Source organism: Echinops telfairi, unplaced genomic scaffold (assembly GCF_000313985.2).
Source record: "Echinops telfairi isolate 266 unplaced genomic scaffold, ASM31398v2 ScPeMD7_3533;HRSCAF=4204_1, whole genome shotgun sequence".
NCBI classification, from domain to species: Eukaryota; Metazoa; Chordata; class Mammalia; order Afrosoricida; family Tenrecidae; genus Echinops; species Echinops telfairi.
The window spans coordinates 19,007,154-19,016,947 of record NW_022107432.1 but is presented as its reverse complement, the minus strand read 5'-3'; the positions used below and the strand labels follow the sequence as shown (position 1 = coordinate 19,016,947).

Here is a 9,794-nt window from a genome sequence, read left to right as displayed (position 1 = left end):
AGTGCGACTCTAGCCCACAGGGGGTTGCCATGCCTCAGACTTGACCTCACTGCAACTGATGGTGAAGCACTTTGCAGACAAATGGCTTCGGAGAGAAATCACAAGGTAGAACTGAATGCTCAGGGACAGGGTTAGCTCGCTCCAGGTCAAAGGAAACTTTGCTACCACTCATGGCAGTGATGAAGTAGCAACGAAAATCATTTTATGGTTGGGGGCGGGTCACCAAAGCCAGAGGAACTGTATGAAAGGGTTTCAGCATTAGGACGGTTGAGAACTGCTGCTAGCAGGTGTGAGATGAGGTTTAAACCTCTGAAAGAATCCACTGAATAAGACTGACTACAAGTGGAAGCCAGATTTGCAAGGATCTATGAGTTCTTGGTTTCTTGCAGTGCCATCAAATCATCCAAGAAGGGCCCAAGGGTTCCTCAAGACATCTGTAAGTTGGGCTTGTGGCCTTTAGTTCCCGGCTTAGTCTATCTGACTCTGGGGTCTCCTTCGTGTGCGGAATATAATGGCTTCACAGCATTGTTCAGGCTGTAAGCTTTCATACGCTGTTCACACACATTTGTCCTGAACCTGTGGGTAGGCACTGACCATCAATCTTTTGGTTAGGATTTGAACATGGAACGGGTCAACTTTGGGGCTAGTAGTGCAGTAGGGGACGCTTTGTGTCACCAGGAATTGTTTAAAGATGGCTGGACCTCAAGGACACCACACTGAGAGTGGGGATGGGGCCCGCGGTTCTTCTTGGTTTTCAGGCAAATGATAAATAATTGTACATCAAATTATAAACGGTGATCCTTAAATGGCCATCTCTATGACACTGATATATCAAGAGAAGAACGTAAATGGGCAAAGGTTGGCACTGGTTGCAGCCAGTCCCTTGTGTTGAATTATCATCATCTACTTCTTGAGCTTGGAAGGGATCCTTATTTGACAAGTGAGGAAACAGAGCAGACAGGGAACCAGTGACCTGCCCACATGAGCCTGACACAGGTAACCCGTGCCAGGACTGTGCCCGGGGAAAACCTGTCAAAGGCCGAGCAGGTGCTCCAGAGTGAGTGTCCCACTAGTTGCTATTCATTTAGCCTTGTACCTATTTCTTAGGAGTCCTGGTGAGACTGTCTGGTAAGGGCTGGACTGCTAACTGAAAAGCCAGGGTTCAAACCCACCAACTGCTCCGTGGGAGAAAGTTGAGGCTGTCTGCTTCTGTCAAGATGCACCATCTCAGAAACCCTATGGTGTGGCTGTGAGTTGGTATCACACCAACAGAGTAGGTTTGGGTGTTGGGTTGGTGCATATTTCTTAACCCCATGGAGACTCAGTTTTCACATTCGTGAAGATGAAGTAATAGCACGCTGTGACCCCAGGTTCAGGTGAAAAGCCTGGAACGTGAGTGCTGCTGCTATGTCACTTCATAGTGACCCCGGGTGAAGACATAGCAATACTATGTCCACTATATACGCTAGGCTCTAGTGTTTACATGAGTCACAGCGTGGGTTTGAATTGTCGACCTTTCAGTTAGCAGTTGAGCGACTGATCATTGGGTATAGTGAGAAGGCTCCACGGTGTTAGCAGTGACTTCCCTGGGGGGCTCCAGAAGGCACAGGTGACACTGTCAAATGGGTGACACCCAAATGGCTCTCCAAGAGAAATGTCTGGGCAGTGAGAGTTTCAGAAGAATTTGATTATGTCTTATAAAGCCATCCTTGTAGTTAGTAACAGCAATGAACACCGTTTTTTGTAAGCCCAGCTTAAAGGCATCAAGGCTAAAACTCTGCTAAATTTACTCTTGAAATATTTAATGTGCTCTAGTCAGGTGTCATTACCACCTAATTATAAGGACACTTCCAGTCACGAGGTCTGACCTCTGCAAAGCAATAAGCACTCGATAAGCACGCTCTGTTATTTTGGTTGTTTTGGTGTTTTTGTCAACTTGTCCAGGATTTTAGCTACAGTACGGAGGTAAGTAGCATTTGTGAACCCAGAGGAATAACTCTTTTGAGAACAAAATTGTCGTTAAAGGGAAAAACAAACTCGCTGCCACCTATTCCAACTCATAGCAACCCTGTGGGACAGGGTAGAACTGCTCCTGTGGGTTTCTGGGATTATAATTATTTAAAAGAGTACAAAGCCTTGTCTTTCTCACAAGGAGAAGTTGGTGGTTTCGAACTGCTGATCTTGTGGTTAGCAGCTCAACTCCTTGCCACTCCACCACCAGGGCTCAAATCTTAGGTGGAGCTAAGTATTCCCAATTACCTTCCAATACCAGCATTTGTGGTGTTGATGATTTCTCTAGGAAATGGCTACAGGTGATCAAGATGATTTTTAGTTTATTTTTTAACTAGAAATCTGCAATATTAAATATAAGGAATGGGGCCTGAAAAGCCGAAAGAGCTTGGGGGTTAATAGTAGGTACTCCGATCTGCCAAAAACTAATTCTGTGGTCCTTGACAGGTTATTTAACCTTCCTGTGCCTCAGTTTCCTCATCTACAAAATCAGGGTACTATAGCTTATGTACTTTGGGCACGTTGTCAGAAAAGACTAGCCCCTGGAAAAGGACATACTTGATAGAGGGGCGGTGTGGAGGAGGAAGACCCTGGACAAGATGACTGACACCTGGGCTGCAGCAATGGGCTCGCACATGGGAACAATGGGGAGGCTGGTGCGGGCCTGGGCGCTGTTTGGTTCTGTTGCGCACAGGGCACTATGGGTCAGAACTAACTCAAGGGCATCACAACCTCAACAACGGAGCTGTTTTGAGTATTCACTGAGCTCCTACAATACTTAGAAAAGTGCCTGGCGCAGAGTGTTTGCTTTTTGCAGTGAAGAGATTTTTGGTGCAATAATAGCTACACGCACGGATTTGTCTTTCTGCTAGATTTGCCTTGGGCTCAGCATAGATTAGTACATTGGGGATGTCCCCAAAAGATATCTTGATCTCTGACACGAGATTTGGTCCCTTTGGGGATGGCTTGATTAAGTAGTGTAAAGGTGGATAAAGGGTGCTAGTTTTGTTGGGAAGAAATGAAATAGATAGGAGAAAAGTGCACATTAAGAATGATTTAAAGGATGGGTGTGGCGAACAATGAATATGCTTTGCTATTATCTGAAAGGTTGATGGTTCAAGTCCACTCCGAGGTACCTTGGAAAAAAGGTCTGGTGATCTATTTCCAATAATTCAGCCATTGCAAACCTCCTTGGAAACAGTGCGACTCTAGCCCACAGGGGGTTGCCATGCCTCAGACTTGACCTCACTGCAACTGATGGTGAAGCACTTTGCAGACAAATGGCTTCGGAGAGAAATCACAAGGTAGAACTGAATGCTCAGGGACAGGGTTAGCTCGCTCCAGGTCAAAGGAAACTTTGCTACCACTCTGAGAAGTTTCTCGCAGTCCTTGATACCTCTGTTAGTCTAGGTAGACTAGAGAAACAAAATTCATAAACAGGCATATTTTATAAGAGAGAATTTTATACAAAGGGTAATTATACATTAAGCATTCCAACCCAGTCCAGTCCAAGCCCCTAAGTCCAACATTAGCCCATATATCCCACACCAATCTATAAAATCCTCCTCCATCTCACAAAACACACACAATGATGCCGAATGCAGGAGGAAAGCCGACTCAATGAGTGTGTAAGCATTTCAGCGCTGGCAGGGGTCTCCACGCGGCTTTGTACTTTCTTCCTTTTTAAATTGTGCGTTGGGGAAAGATTCAAGTTTAAGATTAAGTTGCTTACTCTAAGCTCCTAGGCTGCTTGGAGGTGGCTCTTTTTAGAATCTCCTTGAGATCCTCTTACCCAGTGTGCTTTAAAGCAGGAGTCCAAACTTAAACTCTGCGCAATGCACTTTAAGAGGCATCCCACCATCGCGGCAAACTCATGCGTAAAGGCTTCTTCCTGAAATGGCTTTTCTCCTGCTCAGATTTGGGCTGTTCCGTGCAGTTGGCTCCTTGCCCCGAAATGGGGCAGGCGTTGTCACGGTGTCTGTCCATTTGCTTCCCTGAGGAACAGTTCCTCTCTCACCCACAGTCCCCTGTTGGTTGCTAGGAGCACTCTGCCTGCTGCACTCTTGACGAAGTATGAAAACAAAGGCAAATTTAAAAATGGACCCACCAGATGGTCTCGGCTGCAGCACAGAATCCCCTCCTGCTGGATTGGCCTCACTACAGCTGTAAGGAGCTCGCAGGGAGTAAATTGTTGGGGTGGTGGTAAAGTGGGACCCCAAGCTTGCTTAACCCAGCTTCAGAGGTGTGCCTAGACTGAGTATTCCTCTGATGCTCGACCCATGTCATGTTCCATTCAGGAGTCTCTTGGTTTCAGGGCACTGCTTCTTTAAAGTGTTTCCTGGCATGACCCCCGCTGTGTCACCCCTCTGTCCCTCCTTTTTTCTCACCTAACTCCCTTGGAGTCCCTTTTAAAATCACAGTTCTTTCTTCTGAGCCCCCTGAGTCTCACTGCATTCAAATGACCCGCTCAATGCCCTGCCTTCTCCTCCAGCCTGACAGCACCCCGGGGACAGGAGTGAGTCTGATTTAGTGTGTGTCCAATTCCTGGCATATAGTAGGACATCAATAAAAGTCAACCAGCCTACACTAGTTCCTCTCAATTTCCACAGCTGGTACCAATTGGAGGCCCCATAGATGAGACCTACTAACTTCTGTCTATCCACACTTACTCTCTAGGTAGCCTCTATTCTCCAAGTCATCTCATGATTTGCATATCTGTGTGGCCAGCTTCCCCATTTATATCTTCATTATGGATCTATCATCTGAGCTTCTGCCCCATATAGCCAACTTGACTGTTCCACTTGGGTGCTCGCTGGTATCTCAAACTTAGCATGTCCAAAATGAAACTTTGAACTTTTCTCCCAAATTTGTTATTCTAATCGTCCTGCATATTGTAGTAAATGCTGACACCAGCTTTCCATGTCTCCTGGGTCAACACTCTAAGAATGTGCCTCATCTCTTCTCTTTATAAGGACTACCCGGCAGTCCTGAGGACAGGCTTCCAGGGGGCAGAGGTAGAAGGAAAAAGACCAATTAGAAACAAGTTTCATAACTCATCAAACCGTGTTAGCCTCATCTTCAAATTAGGCACAGTATTGACAATTCTTATTCCTTTCCACTACCATTCCCATCCAAGTTATCTTTATCTCTGGATTGAATTATTAGACCTGGGTTTTTCCCCCCAACAGTTTTATTGCCATGTAGTTCACATAGATAGAATGCAATAGTTCAATCACAGGAAAGTGATACAGGAAAGTTATACAGTCATCACCACAATCAGTTTTAGAACTTATTTTTTCATTTGTACACTGTTCATTAGCTCCCCGTTTGCCTCTCACCTCCCTTGCCATACCTCCAAGTAACCATCATCCACTTATGTCTCTATAGATTTGCTTATCTTGGATTTCATATACAGAAAAACATTAAAAAAACATGCAAAAAAAGACTTGTGGTAGTTATATAATCTGGTGTCAATTTGAGGATTAAGAGTTTAGGGGTGGAGTCTAGCCTGTCAATCATGATATAGCCAATGAGGCCTCTGTGTGGGCATGGCCTTCTCCTGAGGATTCTGGGAACTCCAGTATTTCCTCCTTGGAGGCAGGAATCACACGCTCTCAGTTTACTCCCTTGGAGACTCTCTACTGACTGTCCCTGTGAGACATTATGGACAATGAGCCTGATGGAGCCCGAGGAACCATGTGGAGTCCCTGCCAGTGCTGAGATGCTTACACCGCCACTGGATCCACAAGACTTTCTACCCACTGACCTATGATCTTCCTGCATTCGGCATCATTGCATGTGTTTCATGAGACTGAAGAGGACTTTATAGATTGGTATCAGACATTTAGGCTACTATTGGACATATGGACTTGATCTGGACTGGGACATTTTCTCAATATTCAATTGCTCTTGTATATAAAGCTCTTTCTTATGCACATATGCATGTTCACGAATTTGTTTTTCTAATCTACCTGAACTAACACATTAAATAAGAATAACAAAATAAAAAAGTTAATAAACCTCAATTGAAAAGAAAGCAGGAAATATTAAAACTAGAATAAATTTAAATGGACCATAAGGGGATCAAACGATTGCATGTTACATTGTAAACTAATTGAATCTGCAACTTTCCAGTGAACTCTGCACATTAGCAAGGCTATGCACATCCTTGGTCCATGATCAGAGGGGATTCTCCGGGAGCTTAATTCAACTCCTTAGACGTGTTTTTAATTGGTTTTTGTGCTTCTATCTATTTTCCCCTTCTAGCTTATTCTCAAAGCTGCAGAGAAATCCTCATAAAGCATGCATTAAGTAATGTCCATTTATGCTAAAACCACCCAGTGGCTCCCAGCTCACACAGTCAAAGCTCAAGTACTACCAGTGGTCCCTCAGCCCTACGCCATCTGCATCCAAGCGTCCTCACACTCTCCTCCCTTGATTCTCTGATTTCCCTCCCTATCGCTCATGCTGCTGCAGACACATTGGCCTCTTTGCACATCAGGCATGTCTCTCCACTCCCTGTTCTCTCTGCCTGGAATGTCCTTCGCTGATATCCTCGTGACTCATGCCCTCACCCCATCCGTGCCTTTACCTAAACCCTGCTTTCTTACTGATTACCAGAGGTAACATTTCAGCACTCCCAAGTCCCCTGAGCTGCTTTGTTATTTTCCCGTATCGCTTATCACTTTAAATACACTCAAACTACTTACTTTGTTTATTGATTGTCATCCCCCACCTACACACTATAATGTATGCTCCCTCTAGGGAGAGATTTATGTTTGTATGGCTCTCCGTTGTAACCTCAACATCTAGTAGATATGCAATAAAAAAATCTATTGAAAACATGAATAGTGGATTTGATGCTAACCAGGAAAACAAGCCTTCATGGGTGGAATATTCTAGAATTATTTCCACAGTCATCTGCTAGAGAAGAATATTGAAAATTATAACACACATGCCAAGCTATTGATGCCATGGCCCTGGAGTTGGGGCAAAGAGACATGTAACAATTCAACATGCAGAAGAGTGCCATTAACATGATTTGGTAAAGGAAGCTCTGTTTTTTAAAATCCACAACCAGATGTTGATAACTCCTTTGATCCAATGTGACCCAGAGTCCATGCCCTTCTGGCATTTACATATTGAGGTCAGGAAAATTCTCCTCGGACCCTGACCTGTCCTTATGCAAGGCAGGAACCAGAAAATAATTCAACAGTTTTATAGTATACAAATGGTCTTATTCTTATCTGTTGTGTGTATATCTTGGCAGAGTCTCTGCTAATTGTCATTGGCCCTATTTGTGCTTGGCTACAACCTCTCAGGTTTTATTTGCACTTGCTCTTAATGAGGTCATTCCTCTGCGACAGACACTTCTTTGTGCACCTATCTTTCAGGCACTTCCATGATCTTCCCAGGGAAGAAGCCAAAGGTTCTGTCTTTGGAAGCACGTGGATACAGGGGGCAGCCCCATTCCATCTCCTTTCTTATGCCTCTAGCGTGACTCCCAGAAACCCAAAGCGCATGCCAATGGAGTCCTGTTTTGAATTCTACTCCCAGCACTGGGAAAGGGAGAGACTGCAGAGAAAGGAAATGGAGGTAGATTTGAAGTACCACTTTATGAGGTCATCAGCACCCCTTTTCTGACCCTCACTGACCTCATAGGGAAATTCAGCCACCTTTGGCCTTGAAGCTGAGTCCCGGCCTTCAGACTCCACCTTCAGTTCATATACAGAGCATGCCATCTATGTAGTAAAAAGTGCTTCCTGGATGCCCACCACATGGCATATGTCACCTACATGCTTCAGCCATGATCTCACAGTGTCAGAGCTATTGGTTGATCACATTTAGATCGACTCTGCTTACTGTTGATCTTTGCTTACTTAGTCCCTGACCCCAGCTTCCAGTATCATGGAGATGAGCAGGATGTGTGAGTACATCAAGCACTGAGGACAAAAGTATTGGACTCCTTTGAGCTAAGTCATGTATGTCAAAAATCAAAAAGCTTTAAATTAGTTTAATGGGGGGTGTAGGAGAGTGCTGGCAATCATTCCTTTCAACTAACACTTATTAGAGGGAAGTCAGCCAAGGCCACAACACCTAATATAATGGACCAACATTTAAACACCAGCTCTCTTGCCCTTGCAGACATATGCTTAGTTGTAGGCCCTGGTGACATCCCCTACCCCAAACCCCACTTTCCGTGGCAGAAGGAACCGCTGATCTAAGTAGTGTCATGGCCTCAGAAACTGAGTCCAGTTACATGTCTGTGTGCTACAGATAACGCAATACGATGATGATATGACATGGTCAAGAACACTTTCTGGTCCACCAAAGAAGGCAGCTCTCCCCAAGTCAGTGTCCCACCCGCCTTCAGAGACATCTGTCCTGCTGCCCGCCCACCCCCCCTTTATTTGCCCAACACTACTCCTGAGTCCTGGAAGGAATGATGTATTCTTTCAAAGGTATCCTTTCAAGAATATGTGTCAGGCACAATGACACTATTTGCTCCAGGAAGGAATCAGAAGACACCTGGCTGATGCCGGTGTCTACGCAGAGAAACAATGGCTCCCGACTCCCCCAGGAAAACCCTTCTGAGAGAAGCTGCGTGAGCAGAAGCACAGATCCAGAGGCTGGAGCAGTGAGAATGGAAAATGAAGCACACAGGGAAATTCATAAGAATCTCTGAAAAGTTCAACTCCTCAGGGAGAAGGAAGGATGTCTTCTGAAAGCCTAGAGATGAGGAACGCCAAAACAAACAAACAAACAAACAAAAACCCCATGAATGAGTAAAAATCACAATGCACAACCAAGAGCTGGTGAAATGCCATAGTCCGTCATTCAGAAGATCTCGTTATAGAACACATCACATGCTAGGAGAAGCAGGCAAAGACCTCGTTATAGAACACGTCACATGCTAGGAGAAGCAGGCAAAGACCTCGTTATAGAACACGTCACATGCTAGGAGAAGCAGGCAAAGACCTCGTTATAGAACACATCACATGCTAGGAGAAGCAGGCAAAGACCTCGTTGCAGAACACATCACATGCTAGGAGAAGCAGGCAAAGAAGATGGGGCCTACTACCACCAAGAATGAAGAGGGAAGAGTGAAATGCATCCCTTTACTTAGCGTCTGTGCACCAAGATCCTCCTCCACCCATCGAGATCTCCCAGGAATGGTGGGTTCAAAGGAGACAAGGACCGTCCCCCAAAACTGACAAGAAAGGAAAGCCTTCCTCTAGAGATGGTACCCCAAATGTAGATGTCTATCCTGTTGAACTGTGAGAGAAAGAACCCTAATTGTTCTGTGGTAAGCATTGGGCTACGAATTGCAAAGTCACAGGTTCAAACCCAGCAACTGATCTGTGGGAGAAAGATGAGGCTGTCTGCTTACATAAAGATTTACAGTCTCGGAACCCTTCTCTAGGATAGTTATGAGTTAGAATCAACATGATGGCAGTGGGTTAGTGCAAACTATGACAGAATACGTTGATTTGTTAAAGGCATACCCTGTTGACATTTCTGCTACAGAAGCACTAGATAACTAAGACGATGGGGTAAAATATGGAGGAGAAAGATGTTCACAGTGGTTGCTAGAGTCCCTCAAACAACCAAGCCCTGAACAAGTTGTCACTTTGTCTTATGGAAGTGGTTCAGACGCTCCACAGTGCTAATAACCAATCGATACAACAAGGGGTCCTGTCTCAAAGTTCAAGAACTCTCCTAATGACATTGCTTCCTATTCACCAGAGTCTGTCTCTCGGGACCACTAAGTTATTTTGGGACCT

General features: G+C 45.0%; 1 protein-coding gene across 1 annotated transcript in view; it reads right to left on the bottom strand.

Annotated features, from left to right (window-relative positions):
- The window catches only part of ADGRF5 (adhesion G protein-coupled receptor F5), a 120,101-nt gene that overhangs the window by 87,549 nt on the left and 22,758 nt on the right, over nt 1-9,794 (bottom strand). The gene's annotated exons all lie outside the window — the stretch shown is intronic.